This window comes from Ranitomeya variabilis, chromosome 6, assembly GCF_051348905.1.
Source record: "Ranitomeya variabilis isolate aRanVar5 chromosome 6, aRanVar5.hap1, whole genome shotgun sequence".
Classification (NCBI taxonomy): Eukaryota; Metazoa; Chordata; class Amphibia; order Anura; family Dendrobatidae; genus Ranitomeya; species Ranitomeya variabilis.
The window spans coordinates 356,333,021-356,358,477 of NC_135237.1; positions in this window are offsets into that span (position 1 = coordinate 356,333,021).

Sequence of the window (25,457 nt, forward strand, 5' to 3'; positions counted from 1 at the left end):
CAGGTGGTGGACAATTTGAAGTTATCTCAGGAGAAGACTCAGCAGTTTGCTAATCGCCGTCGCCGCGTGGGTCCCCGACTTCTTGTTGGGGATTTGGTGTGGTTGTCTTCTCGTTTTGTCCCTATGAAGGTCTCTTCTCCTAAGTTCAAGCCTCGGTTCATCGGTCCTTATAGGATCTCGGAGATTCTTAACCCTGTATCTTTTCGTTTGGATCTCCCAGCATCGTTTGCTATTCATAATGTGTTCCATCGGTCGTTGTTGCGGAGGTATGAGGTGCCCGTTGTTCCTTCGGTTGAGCCTCCTGCTCCGGTGCTGGTGGAGGGAGAATTGGAGTATGTTGTTGAGAAGATCTTGGATTCTCGTGTTTCCAGACGCAAACTCCAGTATTTGGTTAAGTGGAAGGGTTATGGTCAGGAGGATAATTCCTGGGTGGTTGCCTCCGATGTTCATGCGACTGATTTGGTCCGCGCCTTCCATAGAGCTCACCCTGATCACCCTGGGGGTTCTCGTGAGGGTTCGGTGACCCCTCCTCAAGGGGGGGGTACTGTTGTGGATTCTGTTTGTGGGCTCCCTCTGGTGGTTACTGCTGGTACTGGGTGACTTTGGTGGGTTGCGGCCTTTGGTTTTCACCTGTCCATCAGAGGCTGGGTGTTTCCTATTTTACCTGGCCTTTCTGTCATTCCCTTGCCGGCTATCAATGTATTCAGATGTGCTCTGTTTGGTTCCTGCCTACCTGCTCCCAGATCTTTCAGGATAAGCTAAGTGCTGATTTTCAGTTGTTTGGTTTTTTGTCCAGCTTGCTTATTATGTCTCTATGCTAGCTGGTAGCTCTAGTGGACTGAGGTTCTCCCCATGTGCCATGAGTTGGCACATGGGTTCTTGTAATCTCAGGATGGTTTTTTTGATTAGGGTTTTTTGCTGACCGCTCAGTCCCCTTTTGTATCGCTCTGCTTTCTAGTTTACAGCGGGCCTCAATTTGCTAAAACTATATATATCATCTCTATGTGTGTGCCTTCCTCTCATTTCACCGTCAATACATGTGAGGGGGCAACTATATCTTTTGGGGTTCATTCCTCTGGAGGCAAGTGAGGTCTTTATTTTCTCTGCAGTACTAGTTAGCTCTTAGGCTGGTGCGTGGCGTCTAGAACCAACGTAGGCACGCTCCCTGGCTATCTCTAGTTGCGTTTGTCAGGCGTAGGGCAGCGGTCAGCCCAGGTTCCATCACCCTAGAGCTCGTCCGTTATTTATTTGTACTCTGCTTGTCCTGTGCTATCCCTAGCCATTGGGGATTCATGACACCCTGCATGCTGACTGGCACTCCCAAGAGCGCCAAAATTAAAAGGAGGAGACCGAAATCCCGCCGAATAATCCCGGAAATACTCGATGCTCGCAGAGTACACCGAGCATAGTGATACTCGGAAAGTACCGAGTAGTGGGAGCACGTTTGCTCATCACTAGTGTTGAGCATTCCGATACCGCAAGTATCGGGTATCGGAATTCCGATACCGAGATCCGATACTTTTGTGGTATCGGGTATCGGTATCGAAACAACATTAATGTAAAAATGTGTAAAAGAGAGAATTAAAATAAAAAAATATTGCTATACTCACCTCTCCGACGCAGCCTGCACCTTACCGAGGGAAGCGGCAGCGTTCTTTGTTTAAAATTTGCGCTTTTCTTTCCTTACGTGAAGTCCCGGCTTGTGATTGGTCGCGTGCCACCCATGTGGTGGCGACGCAACCAATCACAGCAAGCCGTGACGTAATTTCAGGTCATTCAGTATTTTAAAATTACGCTCCGGCTTTGTGATTGGTTGCGTCGCAGTCACATGGGCGACGCAACCAATCACAGCAAGCCGTGACGTAATTTCAGGTCCTTAAGGATTTTAAAATTACGTCCCGGCTTTGTGATTGGTTGCGTTGCAGTCACATGGGCGACGCAACCAATCACAAGCCGTGACGTCACGGGAGGCTGGACACGCGCGCATTTTAAAATGCGCGCGTGTCCAGCCTCCCGTGACGTCCCGGCTTGTGATTGGTTGCGGCGCGGTCAACCAATCACAAGCCGGGAGGCTGGACACGCGCGCATTTTAAAATGCCCGCGAGTCCAGCCTCCCGTGACGTCCCGGCTTGTGATTGGTTGCGGCGCGGTCAACCAATCACAAGCCGGGAGGCTGGACACGCGCGCATTTTAAAATGCCCGCGAGTCCAGCCTCCCGTGACGTCCCGGCTTGTGATTGGTTGACCGCGCCGCAACCAATCACAAGCCGGGACGTCACGGGAGGCTGGACTCGCGGGCATTTTAAAATGCGCGCGTGTCCAGCCTCCCGGCTTGTGATTGGTTGACCGCGCCGCAACCAATCACAAGCCGGGACGTCACGGGAGGCTGGACTCGCGGGCATTTTAAAATGTGCGCGTGTCCAGCCTCCCGGCTTGTGATTGGTTGACCGCGCCGCAACCAATCACAAGCCGGGACGTCACGGGAGGCTGGACTCGCGGGCATTTTAAAATGTGCGCGTGTCCAGCCTCCCGTGACGTCACGGCTTGTGATTGGTTGCGTCGCCCATGTGACTGCGACGCAACCAATCACAAAGCCGGGACGTAATTTTAAAATCCTTAAGGACCTGAAATTACGTCACGGCTTGCTGTGATTGGTTGCGTCGCCCATGTGACTGCGACGCAACCAATCACAAAGCCGGAGCGTAATTTTAAAATACTAAATGACCTGAAATTACGTCACGGCTTGCTGTGATTGGTTGCGTTGCGGTCACATGGGCGGCACGCGACCAATCACAAGCCGGGACTTCACGTAAGGAAAGAAAAGCGCGAATTTTAAACAAAGAACGCTGCCGCTTCCCGCGCTGAGGTTCAGGCTGCGTCGGAGAGGTGAGTATAGCAATATTTTTTATTTTAATTCTTTCTTTTACACATTAATATGGATCCCAGGGCCTGAAGGAGAGTTTCCTCTCCTTCAGACCCTGAGAACCATCAGGAATACCGTCCGATACTTGAGTCCCATTGACTTGTATTGGTATCGGGTATCGGTATCGGATTGGATCCGATACTTTGCCGGTATCGGCCGATACTTTCCGATACCGATACTTTCAAGTATCGGACGGTATCGCTCAACACTACTCATCACTATATTTTATATGTAAACACTTTGATGAATTGGGGCCATTGATTCCATTTCAGTTCATTCCAAGTGGTAAATATTACTGTCTCCATGAAATACTAAAATACAAGCATTGCCCCTTAAAATAAATGGTATTTTGTGGCTTCTTATCTGCAATGAAAATATTTTATATTTGTAACTAAATATCTGTACCAAATTATACTAGTTTCTTCTGTTTCTAAAATAGCATGTCAAGCTCCATCATTCCCATACTCCAATCTGTTCTAAGGGGGAAACATATGGAAGTGAAAACCTCACAGACATGTATTATTATCTCATGATCATTTCACTGTAGTGACTAATAGACCTCAATAGAAAAACAAAGGCTATTTTGTTTGCAGCCTAGGTCAGCGCTTGCCATTGGTGCTTCAGTATAAAAGATCTAGAAATAAGCATTCCAGCCAAGTTCAGGATCCATTAATCACACACAACTTTCCAATAACAAAAAAAATGTAAAAATAGATTTAGTTAAAAACATTTCTTGTTTAAAAGGCAAAAGATTACAGATGGCTAAAATTTGAAATGATTTCAAGCTGAAAATGCAAAAAATGAAGGCGAGTAATTAAATATATCTAATTTAGAATATTGTAAGTCTGTGGGAAAATATGTACTGACGTAAGATTGATTTAGTACTCTAAGTGAATCATCTGCAGTTGCCTCACTTGTGTGGACATTTCTCTTTTGTTGGATTTAGTGTAGGCAGCTAGAATGCAAGTCCCATCCTTGAGCAATTACTTTATATTAAATTATCTCCCAGCTGCATGTGTTTAATGAATAGATAACTTTTTCATTTCTGTTTTCTTCTTTTTCTGATGCATCCAGCTCATTTTTAAGTCTGCATATTTTCTCAAGGCTTTAACTGAAAATTTGAAATTAATATATTTATTCCTACCATATTGTATGGTTTATTTAAAGAGACAGCAGGGTAAACAAATTAAATGGATCCATTAAGTTATGTAACATAATAATCCCAATGTTGTTGAGGTCAGAAATTAACACTAATTCCAGTGGCCAATTGCTATTCAGCTATATATAATTAACAAGATGATGGGGTGAATAATGGAGAAAGTGGTAAAGGTATTTAAATCAGTTACATAATATAAAAAATATGTATTTAAGGAAAGGGTTAGACGGACATATAACTCAGATGAGAATCGTAATTTTCGGACAGGCCATCGGCTGAACTTGACAACATGTACAGTTGTGCTCAAAAGTTTACACACCCCGGCATAATTTTTGCTTTCTTGGTCTTTTTTCAGAGAATATGAATGATAACACCAAAATGTTTTCTCCACTCATGATTAGTGGTTGGGTGAAGCCATTTATTGTCAAACAACTGTGTTTTCTCCTTTTAAATTGTAATGACAACCCAAAACATCCAAATAACCCTGATAAAAGTTCACATACCCCATTCCTTAATACTGTATACTTCCCCCTCTAACATCAATGACAGCTTGACGTCTTTTGTGGTAGTTGTGGATGAGGTTCATTATTTTCTCAGATGGTAAAGCTGCCCACTCTTATTGGCAAAAAGCCTCCAGTTCCTGTAAATTCCTGGGCTGTCTAGCATGAACAGCGGGCTTGAGATCTCCCCTGAGTGGCTCAATGATATTGAGGTCAGGAGACTGAGATAGCCACTCCAGAACCTTTACTTTGTTCTGCTGTAGCCAATGATAGGTTGACTTGGCCTTGTGTTTTGGATCGTTGTCATGTTGAAATGTCCAAGTACGTCCCATGTGCAGCTTCCCGGCTGATAAGTGCAAATTTGCCACCAGTATTTGCTGATTTCTGTCTGGATCCCAGAAATTCACTCAGCTTTTATGCACACACACTGATTACAAGCAAACAGGTCACAGGTTAGGATGTTACCTTTAGCAGCCATTCAAACCCATTTGTGTCAACTTCTGTGCATGTTATCTGGCCAAAATCACTAGGGAATGCGAACTTTTGATCAAAGTCATTTGGATATTTTGGGTTGTCATTGTGATTTAAAAAGAGAAAACACAGTAGTTTGAGAATAAATGACTTCTCCCTGGGGGCGTGGCCGCAGACAAAGGAGCTGGGTGCATGTTCCAGAGCTCCTCTGAAATTATCTGAAATCCAGCCCATATCTGTGTCCCTGGGGACCCATCCACGTTCCTTCTGACCTGTGGGAGCTCTGGGAGGCTGTAAGGTCAGTTACCGGTGTTTGTCTGACTTGCCTGGTCCTGCCCGATAGCTGGTGGAGCAAAGGCCTGCACGTGGGCCCGGGACCTGCCAGTGATGCACTCTCACAGGCACCACTTGTCCCTTCTCACCTCCCTCCAGCTGTGGGGAACCCGAGGAAAGAAGATCAGTGCTTACCCCTTCTGAACCCAATATGGAGAACTGCAGTGGCGGACCCAGAGGTGGCCTGTGTGATCTGTGAAGCCCACGGCACCTTGCGGTCTGCACTTCCGTCCAGACCGTGGCCCAGAGTCACAGGCCGGATGGCCGCACCGGCAGCGGAGGATGCATAGCAGAGGTTGAGCGGGCCAAGGGGAGGCTCTGGGAGAACCGTTGCTGTGCTGGTGTGGGCAGCTGGCGCTGAGTCCGACACTTCCTCGGCCATCTCCAGCCTGCTCTCTGAATGATGAGGCCCCCACTCTGCATATAGCCCTGGAATGCTGGGTCCCATTGTGCCAGCCTACTGCAGCTCCTGAGACACTTATCAGCATCTGAATACTTTTGCCTTATCTCTTAAGGTTATAGATTGTTTGCTGGAACTTACCCCCCCACCAGACTATTATAAGGGCACACATCCTCACTACAGTTCAGCCTTTCACTGCCCAAATCCAGCTGAAATATTAACCCCACATTGCAATCCGCTGTAAGATGTAATTGTCAGTGGAGGGAACACAGAGGGGAACTTTGTATTAGCTGCACATTTTGCTCATATTGGTCAAATTGGCCCATAAACTTACAAGATCAAGCATCAAGTCCAGCAATTCAAGTTCTCAAGCTGACATGAACAAGTTGTTAAAGAAACAAAGCAACCTGTCAAACATCATCAAACCTTCACATTTATTAGGGGCAGCAACAGATGATCTCACAGAATCTGACTCGGAAAGTGATGGGGAATCTGAGGAACCTTCCAGGGGCAAGCAAGTTACTAGGTCATTCATTAAAAGAATTCTAGAATTCTAGGCAAAGCACTTGAGCCTTTGGGAAAAGATCTTTCAGATATCAAGCAGGACTTCAATCAACTGGGTCACAGAATTGAGGTGCTGGAGTCTACTCAATCAGAAATAATACAATGTACCCACTCTTCTCTGTCCTGCCACAAGCAACAAGAAGACAATATTAACCAGATCTATATTATTTTAGAAGACCACAAGAACAGGGAAAGGAGAAATAATTTAAGGCTGAAAGGAATTCCTGAATCGACTTCTTCAGATGCACTCACCCCAACAGTCACTGAAATCTTTCGGTCCATTCTCAATCCCTCTGACCCAACAGATTGAAATGGTGAGCTTTCACAGAGTGCTGAGGCCTGAACTGAAACCAGGGGAACCGCCACAAGACATTTTATGCTACTTTCTGGATTACAGGACCAAAGATCTCCTACTTAGAAGAGCCAGAAAGGCAGAGTCGATTGTCCATGGAGGTAAACCAATCCAAATCTTCCAGGACCTATCCGCAGCTACCTTGAACAGGAGGCACCTCTTGAGACCCCTCACCTCTATCCTCCAATAAAGACGATACCAATATTGGTGGCTGTTTCCTTTTGGTCTATCCATCTCAGCTAAGGAGCGGAAATTCCTGATAAGATCCTCTGCTGACATCAAAGAGACCTGTAAAGAGCTGGAAATTCACCTGGACCAGTATCCAGTTCTAGAACCAGCCCAAGATGCCTACCACCTAAAATCTCTCTCTTCCACCTCTGTGGCAGGAATTTCCCTGTTATGATCCTAGTGGCAAGGATCGCAAGTAGGACTAGCTAAGTAACTAAACCGACTACAAACTCTGGGGAAGTGGTAACTGAATTGACCGCAACCTGATCCTATCCGCAAACAACTATAGGCAGCCGTGGAACGTTACCTGAAAATCCTAGACGTCTCTTCACGGCCTGAGAAACTGACTATTCCTAGAGGGAACGAAAGTCCTCACTTGCCTCAGTGAAATGACCCCAAAGATATAGAATAGCCCCCCACAAATATTAACGGTGAGTTAAGGGGAAAGCACAAACGCAGAGATGAAATTAGATTTAGCAAATGAGGCCCGCTAACACTAGAAAGCAGAAAATAGAAAGGGAACTGTGCGGTCAATTAAAAACCCTATTCAAAATATCCACGCAGAGATCGCTCGAGCCCCCGCACCAACTAACGGTGCGGGGGAAGCAACTCTGTGTAAGTGGAAGTGAAACAGAGTTAAATAGGAAACTCCCAAGTGAATAACGAGGCAGCTGATCAGCCACAGACCCACAGGATAACAAACAAAGCCACCAGGGGGAGCCCAAAACAAAAGTCACACAATACCACCTGTGACCACAAGAGGGAGCCTGAAAACAGAGTTCACAACAGTACCCCCCCCCCCTTGAGGAGGGGTCACCGAACCCTCATCTAAACCCCCAGGGTGATCAGGGTGAGCCACATGGAAGGCACGAACCAAATCGGCCGCATGAACATCAGAGGCGAAAACCCAGGAATTATCCTCCTGACCATAGCCCTTCCATTTAACCAAATACTGAAGCCTCCGTCTAGAAATATGAGAATCCAAGATCTTCTCCACCACGTATTCCAATTCTCCCTCAACCAGCACAGGGGCAGGAGGCTCAACCGGAGGACCCACAGGCACCACATACCTCCGCAACAACGACCGATGAAACACATTATGAATAGCAAACGATGCTGGGAGGTCCAAACGAAATGACACAGGGTTAAGGACTTCCAAAATCTTATAAGGACCGATAAACCGAGGCTTGAACTTAGGAGAGGAGACCTTCATAGGAACAAAGCGAGAAGACAACCACACCAAGTCCCCAACGTGAAGTCGGGGACCCACACAGCGACGGCGGTTGGCAAAGCGCTGAGCCTTCTCTTGTGACAGCTTCAAATTGTCCACAACATGATTCCAAATCTGATGCAACCTATCCACCACAACATCCACTCCAGGACAGTCAGAAGGCTCCACCTGACCCGAGGAAAAACGAGGATGAAACCCCGAATTACAAAAAAAAGGAGAAACCAAAGTAGCAGAACTAGCCCGATTATTAAGGGCAAACTCGGCCAATGGCAAAAAAGTCACCCAGTCGTCCTGATCAGCAGAAACAAAACATCTCTAATAGGTTTCCAAGGTCTGATTAGTTCGTTCGGTTTGGCCATTCGTCTGAGGATGGAAGGCTGACGAAAAAGACAAATCAATGCCCATCTTAGTGCAAAAGGTCCGCCAAAATCTAGACACAAACTGGGATCCTCTGTCGGAAACAATATTTTCAGGGATCCCATGCAAACGAACCACATTTTGAAAAAACAGCGGAACCAACTCGGAGGAGGAAGGCAACTTAGGCAAGGGCACCAAATGGACCATCTTAGAAAAACGATCACACACCACCCAGATGAAAGACATTCTCTGAGAGACAGGGAGATCCAAAATAAAATCCATGGAAATGTGCGTCCAAGGCCTCTTCGGGACAGGCAAAGGTAACAGCAAACCACTGGCACGAGGACAGCAAGGCTTAGCCCGAGCACAAATTCCACAAGACTGCACAAAGGAACGCACATCCCGCGACAAGGAAGGCCACCAAAAGGACCTGGCCACCAAATCTCTGGTACCAAATATTCCAGGATGGCCCGCCAACACCGAAGAATGAACCTCGGAAATAACTCTGCTGGTCCATCTATCCGGGACAAACAGTCTCTCCGGTGGACAACGGTCAGGTCTATCCACCTGAAACTCCTGCAGCACTCGTCGCAAATCTGGGGAGATGGCAGACAAAATCACCCCTTCTCTGAGAATACCAGCCAGCTCAGAATCTCCAGGAGAGTCAGGCACAAAACTCCTAGAAAGAGCATCAGCCTTTACATTCTTCGAACCAGGCAGGTACGAGACCACGAAATCAAAACGAGAGAAAAACAACGACCAACGAGCCTGTCTAGGATTCAGCCGCTTGGCCGACTCGAGATAAATCAGATTCTTGTGATCAGTCAAGACCACCACACGATGCTTAGCTCCCTCGAGCCAATGTCGCCACTCCTCAAATGCCCACTTCATAGCCAACAACTCCCGATTACCGACATCATAATTCCACTCGGCAGATGAAAACTTTCTTGAAAAGAAAGCACATGGCTTCATCACAGAGCCATCGGCGCTTCTCTGTGACAAAACAGCCCCCGTTCCAATCTCGGAAGCATCAACCTCGAACTGGAAAGGAAGAGAGACATCTGGCTGACATAAGACCGGAGCCGAAGAAAACCGACGCTTCAGCTCCCGAAAGGCCTCCACAGCCACAGAAGACCAATTAGTCACATCAGAACCCTTCTTGGTCAAATCCGTCAAAGGCTTAACAACGCCAGAAAAATTAGCTATGAAGCGACGGTAAAAATTAGCAAAACCCAAGAACTTCTGAAGACTCTTAACAGATGTAGGCTGCGTCCAGTCATGAATAGCCTGAACCTTGACTGGGTCCATCTCAATAGTAGAAGGAGAAAAAATGAAACCCAAAAAAGAAACCTTCTGGACTCCAAAAAGACATTTTGAGCCCTTCACAAATAAAGCATTGGCACGCAGGACCTGAAACACCATCCTGACCTGCTTAACATGGGACTCCCAATCATCAGAAAAAAACATAATATCATCCAGATACACAATCATAAATTTATCCAGATATTCGCGGAAGATGTCGTGCATAAAAGACTGAAAGACAGAAGGAGCGTTAGAAAGTCCAAAAGGCATCACCAAGTACTCAAAATGGCCTTCGGGCGTATTAAATGCAGTTTTCCATTAATCACCCTGCTTAATACGCACAAGGTTATACGCACCACGAAGATCTATCTTGGTGAACCAACTAGACCACTTAATGCGAGCAAACAGATCAGATAACAATGGCAAAGGATACTGAAATTTGACCGTGATTTTATTTAGAAGGCGATAATCAATACAAGGTCTCAGAGAACCATCCTTCTTAGCCACAAAAAAGAACCCCGCACCAAGAGGGGAGGAGGAGGGGCGAATAAGTCCTTTCTCCAAAGACTCCTTTATATAACTCCGCATGGCAGCATGCTCCGGCACTGACAAATTGAAAAGTCGTCCCTTAGGAAACTTACTACCAGGAATCAAATTCATAGCACAATCACAATCCCTATGAGGAGGTAGAGAACTGAGTTTGGGCTCATCAAATACATCCTGGTAGTCTGACAAAAACGCAGGGACTTCAGAAGCAATTGACACCACAGGAGCGTCGCCATGAATTCCCTGACAACCCCAACTTGACACAGACATTGCTTTCCAATCCAGGACTGGATTATGAGTCTGCAACCATGGCAGACCCAACACGACAACATCATGCAAATTATGCAGCACAAGAAAGCGAATCACCTCCTGATGAACAGGAGTCATGCACATGGTCACTTGTGTCCAGTACTGAGGTTTATTCGTAGCCAATGGCGTAGCATCAATTCCCCTTAGTGGAATAGGGAATTTTAAAGGCTCCAAAACAAAACCACAGCGCCTGGCAAATGACAAGTCCATCAGACTCAGGGCAGCACCTGAATCTACAAAAGCCATAACCGGGTAAGATGACAAGGAACAAATCAGGGTAACAGACAAAATGAACTTAGGCTGTAAAGTACCAATGGTGACAGATTTATCAACCTTTTTTTTGCGCTTAGAGCATGCTGAGATAACATGAGCTGAGTCACCACAGTAAAAGCACAACCCATTTTGCCGTCTATAATTTTGCCGTTCACTTCTGGTCAGAATTCTATCACATTGCATAGACTCAGGTGTCTGTTCAGAAGACACCGCCAAATAGTGCGCAGGTTTGCGCTCCCGCAAACGCCGATCAATCTGAATGGCCAGAGTCATTGACTCATTCAGACCTGCAGGCGTAGGGAACACCACCATGACATTCTTAATGGCCTCAGAAAGACCTTTTCTGAAATTTGCAGCCAGGGCACACTCATTCCACTGAGTAAGCACCGACCATTTCCGAAATTTCTGGCAGTACACCTCTGCTTCATCTTGCCCCTGAGAGAGGGCCAACAACGCTTTTTCAGCCTGGTTCTCAAGATTAGGTTCCTAATAGAGCAATCCAAGGGCCAGAAAAAACGCATCAACACTGAGCAATGCCGGATCCCCTGGCGCCAATGCGAAGGCCCAATCTTGAGGGTCACCACGCAAGAAAGAAATTATAATTTTAACTTGCTGAACGGAATCACCAGAGGAACGAGGTTTCAAAGAAAGAAACAATTTACAATTGTTCTTAAAATTCAGGAACCTAGATCTATCTCCAGAAAACAACTCCGGAATAGGTATTCTAGGCTCTGACATAGGACTGTGAACAACAAAATCCTGAATACTTTGTACCCTTGCAGCAAGATGATGTACACTGGAGGCCAAACTCTGAATATCCATATCAGCAGCTGAGTTCAGAGCCACACCAAGATTAAGAGGAGGAGAGAAGCTAGACACACAGCAGCTAGACACACGGCAAAAAAAAAAATTCTCAAGGCTTCTTTTCTCCTGCTTCTGCCATGCAATTAACACTTTACCGGCCGGCTGTACTGTTATGATCCTAGTGGCAAGGATCGCAAGTAGGACTAGCTAAGTAACTAAACCGACTACAAACTCTGGGGAAGTGGTAACTGAATTGACCGCAACCTGATCCTATCCGCAAACAACTATAGGCAGCCGTGGAACGTTACCTGAAAATCCTAGATGTCTCTTCACGGCCTGAGAAACTGACTATTCCTAGAGGGAACGAAAGTCCTCACTTGCCTCAGTGAAATGACCCCAAAGATATAGAATAGCCCCCCACAAATATTAACGGTGAGTTAAGGGGAAAGCACAAACGCAGAGATGAAATTAGATTTAGCAAATGAGGCCCGCTAGCACTAGAAAGCAGAAAATAGAAAGGGAACTGTGCGGTCAATTAAAAACCCTATTCAAAATATCCACGCAGAGATCGCTCGAGCCCCCGCACCAACTAACGGTGCGGGGGAAGCAACTCTGTACCCCAGAGCAAACCAGCAGAAGAAATCACATATTAGCAAGCTGGACTAAACTCATAATACACAGAAATCATATTGCAGACGATGAGCAAAAAATAATGAAACAGAACTTAGCTTCTCCTGAAGAGACTGAAACCGAAGATAATCAGGAGTAATCAGAATAGCACTGAGTACATTGACAGCCGGCAACAAGTGGAAGTGAAACAGAGTTAAATAGGAAACTCCCAAGTGAATAACGAGGCAGCTGATCAGCCACAGACCCACAGGATAACAAACAAAGCCACCAGGGGGAGCCCAAAACAAAAGTCACACAATACCACCTGTGACCACAAGAGGGAGCCTGAAAACAGAGTTCACAACATTTCCCATACCGAAGTCACAGAGAGCAAAACGGCGAGCCTCTAAAGCCATGCCAACAAGCGATAATGTTGGTGTCCCAGGCGGCTGAGGACTTGAATACCCATTCAAATCTTTATGTGATCTTTCCAGGTTTACATCGGTTTCTTGCTAGTTTAACATGAACACAATTGTGTATTATTAATGTTGCTCTTGTCGGAGACCTGGTCTCCAGTTATCTAACTGCATTGCTTAGTTCCCCCAACTTGTTTCCCCTCCCCCCCCTATAATGTGGCTCTGATGTGTTTATTGCTATCTGAGGGTATGTGCTCTGGAATACTGACTCTGATTGAATCCTATTATCCATGTTTTCATTTATTTAATCATTCCTTCCCCCTATTCTTCCCCATACTCGTCTATCCTCTTCTCCTCTTTGGTCCATTGGAAGAGATATTTAGACGGATGACCATTCTTCATCCTCAGCCACCATGGCATCAACCAGTAAGTCTTTTCAGATTGTCTCCCATAACTCTCACAGTCTGAACTCTCCAATCCCTAGGTCACAAACTTTAAACCGTTTAAAAAAAACTGGCTATGACATTTTACTTCTACAGGAAATTCACTTTCTTTCAGAAAAAATTCCCTCCTTTGAAAAATGCTTTTACGATAGATGGTACCATGCAGCTTCTCCTCAAAAATGCACAAGGGGTGTAGCTATAGCCTTTGCTAGGCACATTCCTTCCTTCTCTAGGGCTGCTTTGCAGACCCTGAAGGCCGTTATATTTTTGTTAAAGGCCTGATAGCTGGTAATATGGCAACTCTAGGTAGTTTATATGCTCCCAACAAACAATACAGTATCTTAAATGGCTACGAAGGGCCCTAGTCAGGTTACGTTCCTTTCAAGAAGGTGCAGTCATTGTAGAAGGGGATCTGAATGTAGCATTAGAACCCCTTCTAGACACGTCAAACAAGAAAAGCTCTGTTCCATAAAGAGACTTGGCCCACCTCAAAGCACTCCTTCATTCTTTAGAATTAATTGACATCGGGAGATATCTACATCCATCAGACACTGATTTTACATATTACTCGAAACCGCACAGTTCATTCCACCGTCTAGACTACATACTGATTTCTAGAATCATTTTACCCTCCATGTCAAAGGCGGATATACTTCCTGCCCTTCCCTCTGATCATTCTATGGTTTAAACTAGCCTGTAGTTTCACAAACCATATTCCAGTTTTAGAACCTGGAGGCTCAACAAAACCTTGCTCCAGCAGGATGGTAGAAAAATAGCAAAAAAAGGCAGGGATGCTTACCTGCCTAGACCTCCAAACAAATACACTATCAGGATGCAGTAGATCCATGTTACATAGTTACATAGTTATTAAGGTTGAAGGAAGACTTTAAGTCCATCTAGTTCAACCCATAGCCTAGCATGCCCTAACATGTTGATCCAGGGGAAGGCAAAAAAACCCCATGTGGTAAGAGTAAGCTCCATCATGGGGAAAAAAATTCCTTCCCGACCCCACATACGGCAATCAGACTAGTTCCCTGGATCAACGCCTTATCAAGGAATCTAATATATATACCCTGTAATATTATACATTTCCAGAAAGGTATCCAGTCCCCTCTTAAATTGAAGCAATGAGTCACTCATTACAACATCATACGGCAGAGAGTTCCATAGTCTCACTGCTCTTACAGTAAAGAATCCGCGTCTGTTATTATGCTTAAACCTTTTTTCCTCCAGACGTAGAGGATGCCCCCTTGTCCCTGTCAGCGGTCTATGATTAAAAAGATCAGCAGAAAGGTCTTTGTACTGTCCCCTCATATATTTATACATTAACATAAGATCACCCCTTAGTCTTCGTTTTTCCAAACTAAATAGCCCCAAGTGTAATAACCTATCTTGGTATTGCAGACCCCCCAGTCCTCTAATAACCTTGGTTGCTCTTCTCTGCACCCGCTCCAGTTCAGCTATGTCTTTCTTATACACCGGAGACCAGAACTGTGCACAGTATTCTAAGTGTGGTCGCACTAGTGACTTGTATAGAGGTAAAATTATGTTCTCCTCATGAGCATCTATGCCTCTTTTAATGCATCCCATTATTTTATTTGCCTTTGTAGCAGCTGCCTGACACTGGCCACTGAATATGAGTTTGTCATCCACCCATACACCCAGGTCTTTTTCATTGACGGTTTTGCCCAGAGTTTTAGAATTAAGCACATAGTTATACATCTTATTACTTCTACCCAAGTGCATGACCTTACATTTATCCCCATTAAAGCTCATTTGCCATTTATCAGCCCAAGCTTCTAGTTTACATAAATCAGCCTGTAATATAAAATTGTCCTCCCCTGTATTGATTACCCTGCAGAGTTTAGTGTCATCTGCAAATATTGAAATTCTACTCTGAATGCCCCCTACAAGGTCATTAATAAATATGTTAAAAAGAAGAGGGCCCAATACTGACCCCTGTGGTACCCCACTACTAACCGTGACCCAGTCCGAGTGTGCTCCATTAATAACCACCCTTTGTTTCCTATCCCTGAGCCAACTCTCAACCCACTTGCACATATTTTCCCCTATCCCCATTATTCTCATTTTATGTATCAACCTTTTGTGTGGCACTGTATCAAAAGCTTTTGAAAAGTCCATATACACTACATCTACTGGGTTCCCTTGGTCCAGACCGGAACTTACCTCTTCATAGAAGCTGATCAAATTAGTCTGACATGATCGGTCCCTAGTAAACCCGTGCTGATACTGGGTCATGAGGTTATTCCTCTTCAGATACTCCAGTATAGCATCCCTTAGAATGCCCTCCAGGATTTTACCCACAGTAGAGGTTAAACTTACTGGCCTATAATTTCCGAGTTCAGTTTTTGTCCCCTTTTTGAATATTGGCACCACATTTGCTATACGCCAGTCCTGTGGTACAGACCCTGTTATTATGGACTCTTTAAAGATTAAAAATAATGGTTTATCAATGACTGTACTTAATTCCTGCAGTACTCGGGGGTGTATCCCATCCGGGCCCGGAGATTTGTCAATTTTTGTGATTTTTAGACGCCGCCGTACTTCCTGCTGGGTTAAGCAGGTAACATTAAATTGGGGATTATTATCACTAGTCATATTGGCTGCCATGGGATTTTCTTTTGTAAATACTGATGAAAAAAAGTCATTTAGCATATTGGCTTTTTCCTCATCCTCATCCACCATTTCACCCAGACTATTTTTAAGGGGGCCAACACTATCATTTTTTAGTTTCTTACTATTTATGTAGTTAAAGAATATTTTGGGGTTATTTTTGCTCTCTCTAGCAATGAGTCTCTCTGTCTTAATCTTTGCTGCCTTGATTTGCTTTTTACATAATTTATTTAATTTTTTGTATTTAGTTAATGCCTCCTCACTACCTACTTCCTTTAATTCTCTAAATGCTTTCTTTTTGTCACTTATTGCGCCCCTTACAGCTTTATTTAGCCATATTGGTTTCCTCCTATTTCTAGTATGTTTATTCCCATACGGTATATACTGTGCACAGGTCCTATCCAGGATGCTAATAAATGTCTCCCATTTTCTTTGTGTATTTTTATGCCTCAGGATATTGTCCCAGTTAATTGCACCAAGATCCTCTCTCATCCGTTGGAAATTTGCCCTCCTGAAGTTTAGTGTCCTTGTCACCCCTCTACTACACATCTTGTTAAAGGAGACCTGAAAACTTATTATTTCGTGATCACTATTCCCCAAGTAACCCCCAACCCTTATATTTGATATGCGGTCTGGCCTGTTGGTTAATATTAGGTCTAGCAGTGCCCCCCTTCTTGTTGGGTCCTGAACCAGTTGTGAAAGGTAATTGTCTCTCATAGTTGTCAAAAACCGATTACCTTTACTGGAACTGCAGGTTTCTGTTCCCCAATCTATTTCAGGGTAGTTGAAGTCCCCCATAATAATGACTTCTCCTTGAGTCGCAGCTTCATCTATTTGCTTTACGAGGATATTCTCCATTGCTTCCATTATTTTTGGAGATTTATAACAAACCCCTATCAGTAATTTATAATTTTTTCCCCCTCCCCTTATCTCCACCCACAGGGACTCTACATTTTCATTAGATTCACCTATATTATCACGCAGGATGGGTTTTAAGGTTGATTTTACATACAGACACACCCCTCCCCCTCGCTTATCTGTACGGTCATTTCTGAACAGACTATAGCCCTGCAAGTTAACAGCCCAGTCATGGCTCTCATCCAGCCATGTTTCAGATATCCCCACCATGTCATAATTATGTTCCAACAACATTAGTTCTAATTCGTCCATTTTGTTGGCGAGGCTTCTGGCATTAGTATACATGCACTTGATGTTCCTCTCTGTACCTCTATTCTTTCTTAAATTACTAACTGTTTTAACCCCACCCCCCATGCCACCGCCACCCCCAGCTTCCATATTTGTGCCCAGGTCTCTATCTGCACTATCTTCCCCTCCTATAAAATGAATATCCTCCCCCCCAATCCCTAGTTTAAACACTCCTCCAACCTTCTAACCATTTTCTCCCCCAGCACAGCTGCACCTTCCCCATTGAGGTGCAGCCCATCCCTAGCGTAGAGCCTGTAGCCAACTGAGAAGTCGGCCCAGTTCTGCAGGAACCCAAACCCCTCCTTCCTACACCAATTCTTGAGCCACTTATTAACCTCCCTAATCTCCCGTTGCCTCTCTGGCGTGGCACGTGGTACAGGCAATATTTCAGAAAATACCACGTTGGAGGTCCTTGCTTTCAGCTTGCAGCCTAATTCCCTGAAATCATCTTTAAGGACCTTCCACCTACCTCTAACTTTGTCATTTGTGCCAATGTGCACCATGACCGCTGGGTCCTCACCAGCCCCTCCCAGTAATCTGTCCACCCGATCAGCGATGTGTCGGACTCGAGCGCCAGGTAGGCAGCACACCGTTCGACGATCCCTGTCTTTGTGACAGATTGCCCTATCTGTTCCCCTAATAATTGAGTCCCCCACTACCAGCACCTGTCTGGCCTGCCCTGCTCTCCTATTTCCCTCCTTACTGGAGCAGTCACTCCTCCGGCTTTCAGAGGACATGCCTGGCTGCAGCAGTGCTACCCCTGTACTGGCACCCCCCTCATCTGCCAACTTAGCAAACTTATTGGGGTGTGCCAGATCAGGACTAGCCTCCCTGGCACTCTTCCCTCTACCCCTCTTCCTAACTGTCACCCAGCTAACTGCCTCACTGTCCTGCAGCTCCATCCTACCATCCCCCTCCTCATCTATCCCATTGAGCGTCTGCTCTGTGAGCAGAAGACTCCTCTCCATATTGTCTATGGATCTCAGTGTTGCCAGCTGCACATTTAGATCCAGTATCTGGGTTTCCAAATGCACAACGTGCTCACATCTCGCACAGCAGTATGCACCCTCGACCGGCTGATCAAGGACTGCATACATGTGGCAAGATGTGCACTGGATGGCATTAACAATTGTGGAGCACATTTCCTAATGGGGATTGCACCAGACAGAAATGTTAAATAAAAAAATAAAAAAATACAAAGTATTAATTAACACTTGGAACAGCAATTCCTCCTTTGGAAACTCCCTGATTCCAAAGTCACTGAGTCACAAGTCACACTTACCGCCGTTCACACTTACGCTCAGGTCACACTCAGCTCGCTCAAACTCGCTATGCTGAAGATTTAAAGATTTTTTTTTTTTTTTCCTCTATTTCCCTTCAACAACAAGCCTCCTTGCTGTTCAAATGCACTTCCAAAAAGGACTTGAGCCCCAAACAGCTGCCCCTTATAAAACCTTGATTATGACCGCCCACCCTAAGTTAACCCCTTGTGAATATAGCTACTCCCAATTCAACAACTCACACAAATTCACACAGGTATTTGTTAAAGGCCTTCCAAATACCTCTTCACTGAGTCACAAGTCACACTTACCGCCGTTCACACTTACGCTCAGGTCACACTCAGCTCGCTCACACTCGCTATGCTGAAGATTTAAAGATTTTTTTTTTTTTTTTTCCTCTATTTCCCTTCAACAACAAGCCTCCTTGCTGTTCAAATGCACTTCCAAAATGTGGTTAAGATGGCGGCAATACAGGTGCAGAAATACCGATGAGGCAGCCACTCACATCCCAAATTAATGGAGGGGGTGGCTGCTTGGCATATGACTGCACATAAGAGACTTAAATGTGGTGCTGTTCACACAATGGGAATGCACAGCATCCAGGTTAACAGCCTATTAGTGACGCCCTTCTATTAACTGAGGCGGGCTGCCTAGCGCTATTAAGATGCATCCCATGTGAACAGACACCACAGTTTACAAGACAGAATGGGCCCAACTGCACCCCGAAAAAATGCAAAAAACATACAAAAAATATGTGAGGTATTAGTTTATATTTTGGCCAAAATACGCAAGCTCATAACCCATGTCACAAGTCTCCACGCTTACGAGTCCTACTCTAACCAATGCTAGCACAAAAAGAGGATTCAGAGATCCTCCAAAAATTCAGAAAAATGGCTAAAAAAAGGCAGAGATGCTTAGCTGCCTAGGCCTCCAAACAAATGCACTATCAAGATGCAGTGGACCCATGTGGTTAAGATTTCTTTTCTCCATTACAACAGAGTGAAGGACTATTGCATCAAGTATAAACAATTACACATTTTGAACAACTTTGCGCGCAGCAGAGTTTGCCAAAAAAATTTATATCTAAAATTGATAATTACTAAGGGCATATTTAAGTCTTTTGGAAAGGGATCTTAATATCCACTTTACAGATGAACAGATAGCTTCCATCTATAACAGATCCCATGGACCATCCCAGTGTGTAAAAGTACAAGAAAATTCTTACAAAATGGTGACCTGCTGGTATTGCACTCTGTTAAAACTGAGCAAATGGCATTCCTCTACTTCTGAGGTGTGCTGAAGATGCAAGGCAGATCCGGGAACCTATTTGCACATTTGGTGGTCTTGCACAAAAATCATACCCTACTAGCAAATGGTGGTGGAGATAATTTCAGATGTGTTAGATCAAGTACCAACTCTACTGCCACAAACTACTCTACTCAATTTACCTTTATGGCCAAAGAACACATTAGCTTCAAAACTGGCTAGCAATGTAATTGCATTGGGTAAGTTCTTAATTCCTACTTTATGGAAAATGTCCCAAACTCCCACCAAGAAAAAAGTTCTCAGGAAAATTGACCTACATATCATACAGCCAAAATAGTGGCTAGCACACAAGAATCAGTCAATACTTTTCGAAATGTTTGGAAACCTTGGGTCCAATTCAGATCCAGCCCCGAATTTATCCTTGAAATTTCAGATCCTGAAGGAGAAATATAGAGCTTTACTTCTACATCAATTGCTTTTCCACTTTTCACTCTACATCGGACTGACTCTCTTTCCTCCCCTCTTTCCTGCTATATTGCCCCCCACCCCTCCCCTATAACGATATTTCCCTTAAAATCTTACCTCTGTGCCATACTTGGCTCTCTGGATTATAAGTGAGTTACCAATCATTTTCTCCTAACCTGTTATGTTCGCCTATTGTGTATACTGTCTACAATAGATGTGTTTTCCTGCTTTGTTTCAAACTGTTCTAATTTTCTATGACTCTTTCTGATAAGGTTCTACTTCTGTTCTCATGTTACATTTTAACTCAATAAAAAGAACATTGAAAAAAAGGAGAATAAATGGCTTCACCCGACCACTAATCATGAGTGGAGAAAAAGTTTTGGTGTTATCATTCATATTCTCTGAAAAAAGGCCAAGAAAGCAAAAATTCTGCCACGGTATGTAAACTTTTGAGCACACGCAGTCTCATCATTGCGTTGTCATCCTCGTCCAAGTTATCCGGCCATTTGACTCTTCCCTTAGATTGTTTTTTTGTTAAGCTGTTGATGTTCAAAATTAACCTGAAAGCACAGTTAAGAAAACTGGTGTAGCTGAAGAAAAGTAGGCGATGGGATTAAGGAGGTGGAAAATCTTGGTCTTAGATCAATCACTGACAGAATATAGAGGTGATAGACAAGGTTGCAGCAAGAAATGTAGGGAGATACAGCACTGTGGAGAGCTTTATGGGTGAGAGTGATAATTTTATTTTTAAATTGAATGGGCAAGAAATAGATGGGCATCTGTGAACAAAGAGAAATGCCTGTCTACCAGATTGAGAGTAAAATGGAGAGATATGAGTTTAGTGAGCAGAAGAGAAGACTTATTATGATTAGATATTGATTATAGTAATCAACTAGGCCACAATTTATGAAGACATGCATTCCCCCCCCCCCCCCCGGTCTTGATGAGGGAGTGGGGTGGAGTGCGAGGCATCTGATTCACTAAATGGCTTGTGATTCTTAATGAATCTGGCAAGGCACAAACTGGGAGTCAGGGAATTGGAGTAAGATTAATTGTGCAAGGAATGCCATTGCTTGTTATGAATTTGAAGAGTGAGGCTAATGACGCCTTATTACACACCCGTCTTGCCACAGCTCCACCCACTTTGCTGGAGCTGGGCGAAAATGGTGTGAAAATGCCTCACGTTGCCCTAAAATGTTTTGATTTTCAAAGCTTTTTACACCCGTTTTCTGTAGTCAAAGATTTGATAAATTGGTGCCATAGAGTTTTTAAAGTTTCCTTGGTAAGAAAAGGAAAGTGTCATGATTCTGGATGGGCTGGTTCTGGCTCCTTCCTGGTCAGGTCTGGGTTAAATTAGTCCACCTCTCTTTGGTTCTGGGGCGGCTATTTAATGCTTGTAGTTCCTGGGTTCTGAGTCGGTTATACTTCCGTCTACTCGGTTTGAGATAGCTGACCCAGGTTATTCATCTGTAATCGTTGTGACTCTGTGCGTGTGTGTCTTGCTGTCTATGACCTGGTTTGCCCCCTGACTACTACCCCTGATTGACTACTGCCCCTGTTTTCTGCTTTGTACTTCTCTGTCTGTCTGTGCTTTCTGACCCCTTGGCTTGTCTCTGACTAATCTGCTGTTTTGCCCCTTGGTACCTCGCTCCCGTCTGACTCCCGACCCTCAGCTTGTCCTTTGACTACTCCTCTGTCTTAGCACTCTGTGTCCTGTGTTTTTTGCAGACCCTCCATTCTCGTGCATTAGCTCCGCCCCATCATCCCTGCAGTGATCACGTGATCTGCCTAGTTCAGGTCCTGTGTGCACTGCGTACCTCATTCCTCCCTCTCCCTGAGTTCCCGCTAGCGCCCCCTTAGGCTGCCTCTTTACGACATCAGGCAGCGTCATTACAGAAAGATTCTAGACGTCTTGGAGGTGCAGGTGACAAGCATGGAATTGATTGGATATCAGGGACCAACTGGGACTATAATTCAACCCTGGCATTTGAAAACAACCAGACTCATACTGTCCTCACCCCCAAGCCCCAGATAGGGATAGCTATTGCTAATATTACTCTGCTTGGATGAAGCAAGACAAATATTTCTAATAATACCAATCAGCCCACTATATAAGATTGAATAATAATAATACCGCAGTCATAATATTGCAATATAAAAGACAAATACCAACAAACCATAACCAAATATTACAGACATTGATAATACTGATTGTTAAAAGGGTTATCCAGAATTGAGGTTAAAGTCTATGAGACTTCAGACTTCTGGATAATCACAGAGCACACTATCAGGATTCTCCAGTGTTAGCATTGAGAGCAGGCTGTCATTTGACCCCATGCATACGATTTCACAAGTATGCAGTCACATGGAGTGACTGCACATTTTACCTTCAAGCTTGGACAGCTGTTTTAATCAAAGGCACTGTACTAAGACTGATATTATCAGCAAAGAGTTACCATATAATGGTAATATTAGTTCTACACCAGTGCACTGCAGACCATATATGTGTGTACAGTACAGGTCCTCACCAGTGACGTTCCTGCTGATTGTTGTCTTTCATTTTCCCTTTTCCTTTGCATTGGGCCCAAACTGCCATGATCTCTTCTTCTGTTCAGAATTTGTTCTTGTAAAATGTAACACACAGGCATCTTTACTTTACTGCTTTTCCCTGACCTTCCTTACATTCTACCACCTCCACACAAACCTCTACACAAACCATATAGTGCTATTTACTATGCCCCAGACAGTAATACTGCTCCTTCTTTGACCTATAGTGTAATAGTACCCTACTATTGTGCCCTACACAACAGTGCCCCCTATGTGCCCGTACACAGTTATGTTACCTCTGTAATTCCTTATAGTAATAATGCTCCCCTTTGCCTCTTCAGAGTTATATAGTACCTTATAAGAATAATATACTGCTGAGCAACCTTATAATAATAATGATGCTCCCTTATTCCTCCTTATGGCTATACAGCACCATACAGTAATAATGCCCACTTGTGCTACCTTATTATAATAATAAAAACATCTCCTTTGCTTTTTTAATGATAATAATGCCTCTTTGCTTCCCCTATAATGATAGTGATCTCCAATTGTGCCTCTTTATAAAAATGACACTCAGTCCTATCACGTCTCACAGTCAAAGAAGGGCAGACTTCCCAACTTTATATGAAACGGAAAAGGCTAAGGATTGCTGCACTTACAGTTATTTTGACCCTACTGAAGCCCTTAAGTGGCTTCACCCACTATGATACCCCTTTCATGAGCCCTGTAGAGTATTATGACCCACATGGTAAGATTACCACAAACATGATGATTACCACACAAACCCTACACAAAGTATGATGCCCTCAGCAGCCTCTACAATAAGATGGTCACCACCAGTACAGGATGTAGCCCCCATACAGTATGATACCCCACATATCCATCCCATACAGTATAATGGTCACCACAGTCCCCCAGGAAGAGAAATTGGTGTGCACTTAGTTGAGCAGTTCGAGGTGTTGGTGAAGTGGGATGTTTAATGCCCGAAATATATAGATAATAGTTTACCACAAACTCCTTTAGATTTGAAAACTGTTTATTTCACGTGTAGAAAATCAGACATATGCACATATATAAAAAAGTGCAGGAAAATGTGACATAAATTGTTATTTTAATGTCTCGACCCTTCCTGGGTCTTATTCATAATGTCACTGTGGAGAAAGGAAAATACTACGTAAATGTCAAGAAACATATAAACATATATGTACAATATATGCACAATATATACAATATAATCTATAAGGACATGGATCATGATATACGCAGGGATAGTTCATACAAGTTAGCTCGAAGCGGCCTATAGGACAACAGTCCTTTAAGATGCTAGGCAAGTGTATGGTAATTTCTTGGAAGGGTTAGGACAAGGGAAGTATTAGAATTTCAGGGTATATTACTGGTGTAATGCCAGCAGGATAGCCCAGGTAAACGAGTAGGAGGAAGAAGGAAAAAAGGAAGAATGCTAGTAAACCATAGTGGCAAAGGTGGAGGAACAAAATGTCACTCTAAAAGGGGGATAATCTCCACAAAATGTACAGTTTATGTAGCAACATATATAGAGAAACAGGTGTTAAGTATTACATAGAAAAGGTCACACAGAAAAAGGGCCACTTAGATATTACCATTGTCTTATACAGCTCATATGGTAATATACAAATTATATGACAAGGAGGAGGCTTGGTTTTCCTTAATCTGTGAAGTAAAGGTATGCATGTGGAGGGTAAATTACCTTAATACAGGAAGTTAACAGGTGCTCCCTCACCTTAGTCTTGTGCTTTTGATATGGATAATGCCTATATAGTTTAAATACAGTAGATGGCCACAGTTATCACTGGGCTGGAAGTTTGCTTAAGCAGGCACTCCTGCCGGTAAGTGAAATGGCAAAATGTGAAACTGCATTGCAGGAGACCATTGGGGTAGACATTCCCCCCAATGTTGTGTCACGGGTGGATGATGTGGCTAGCATTGAGTGTGACCACAGAGATGGACGTAGCCTGCACATGTGCTGTAGAAATCAGGGCACTTGATGCGCTGTTTACATGTTGTCATAGATACAGAGGCACTTAGTAAACAAACTTAGTTAATGAATGTGTTGATGGTTTAGAATGCGTAAGAATATTGTTTGGGTTGGAAGAAGAGAGTGAAGGATCTTTACAGCTGTAGGACCGGTTGAATATATGGGATACAGTAGATCAGTTAATAGACCTCCACATAGTATAATGGAATACACAGCCCCCTATACAGTATGATTGTCCCTCAACAGCTACCCCACATAGTATAATGTCCACCACAGCCACCTCACACAATTTAATGCCCACCACAAACACCTTACACAGTACAATGGTCCATCAAAGCCACTCAACACAGTATGATGGATCCATTACAACAACCCCACACTATGATTTTCCCTCACTGTGCCAATACAGTATGATGGTCCCCGCCACAGCATCCCATATAGTATTATAGTCCCTCCCCAAATACCTTAATAGTACTATAGCCATCATAAAGTGTGATGGTCCCCCCATGTACTATGATGGTCCCCCCACAGACTGCCATATAGCATGATTGCCCCTCCAACAGCCCCATATATAGTATGGTGGTCCCACCAACAGCCCCCTATATAATATGATAGTCCCACCAACAGATACCTATATAGTATGAAAATCCACCTCACAATTGCCTATATAGTAGCATGTTCCCACAAAGCCCCCAAAAATAAAAATCCCTATACTCACTTAATCCAGACTGCTCATCCTCACCAGCCTCCATCTCATTTGCTATCCGGTCTATCAGTGGGATGTTGGTGGCATGATGCAGTGACGTCACCATACTAATGATGCCCCATG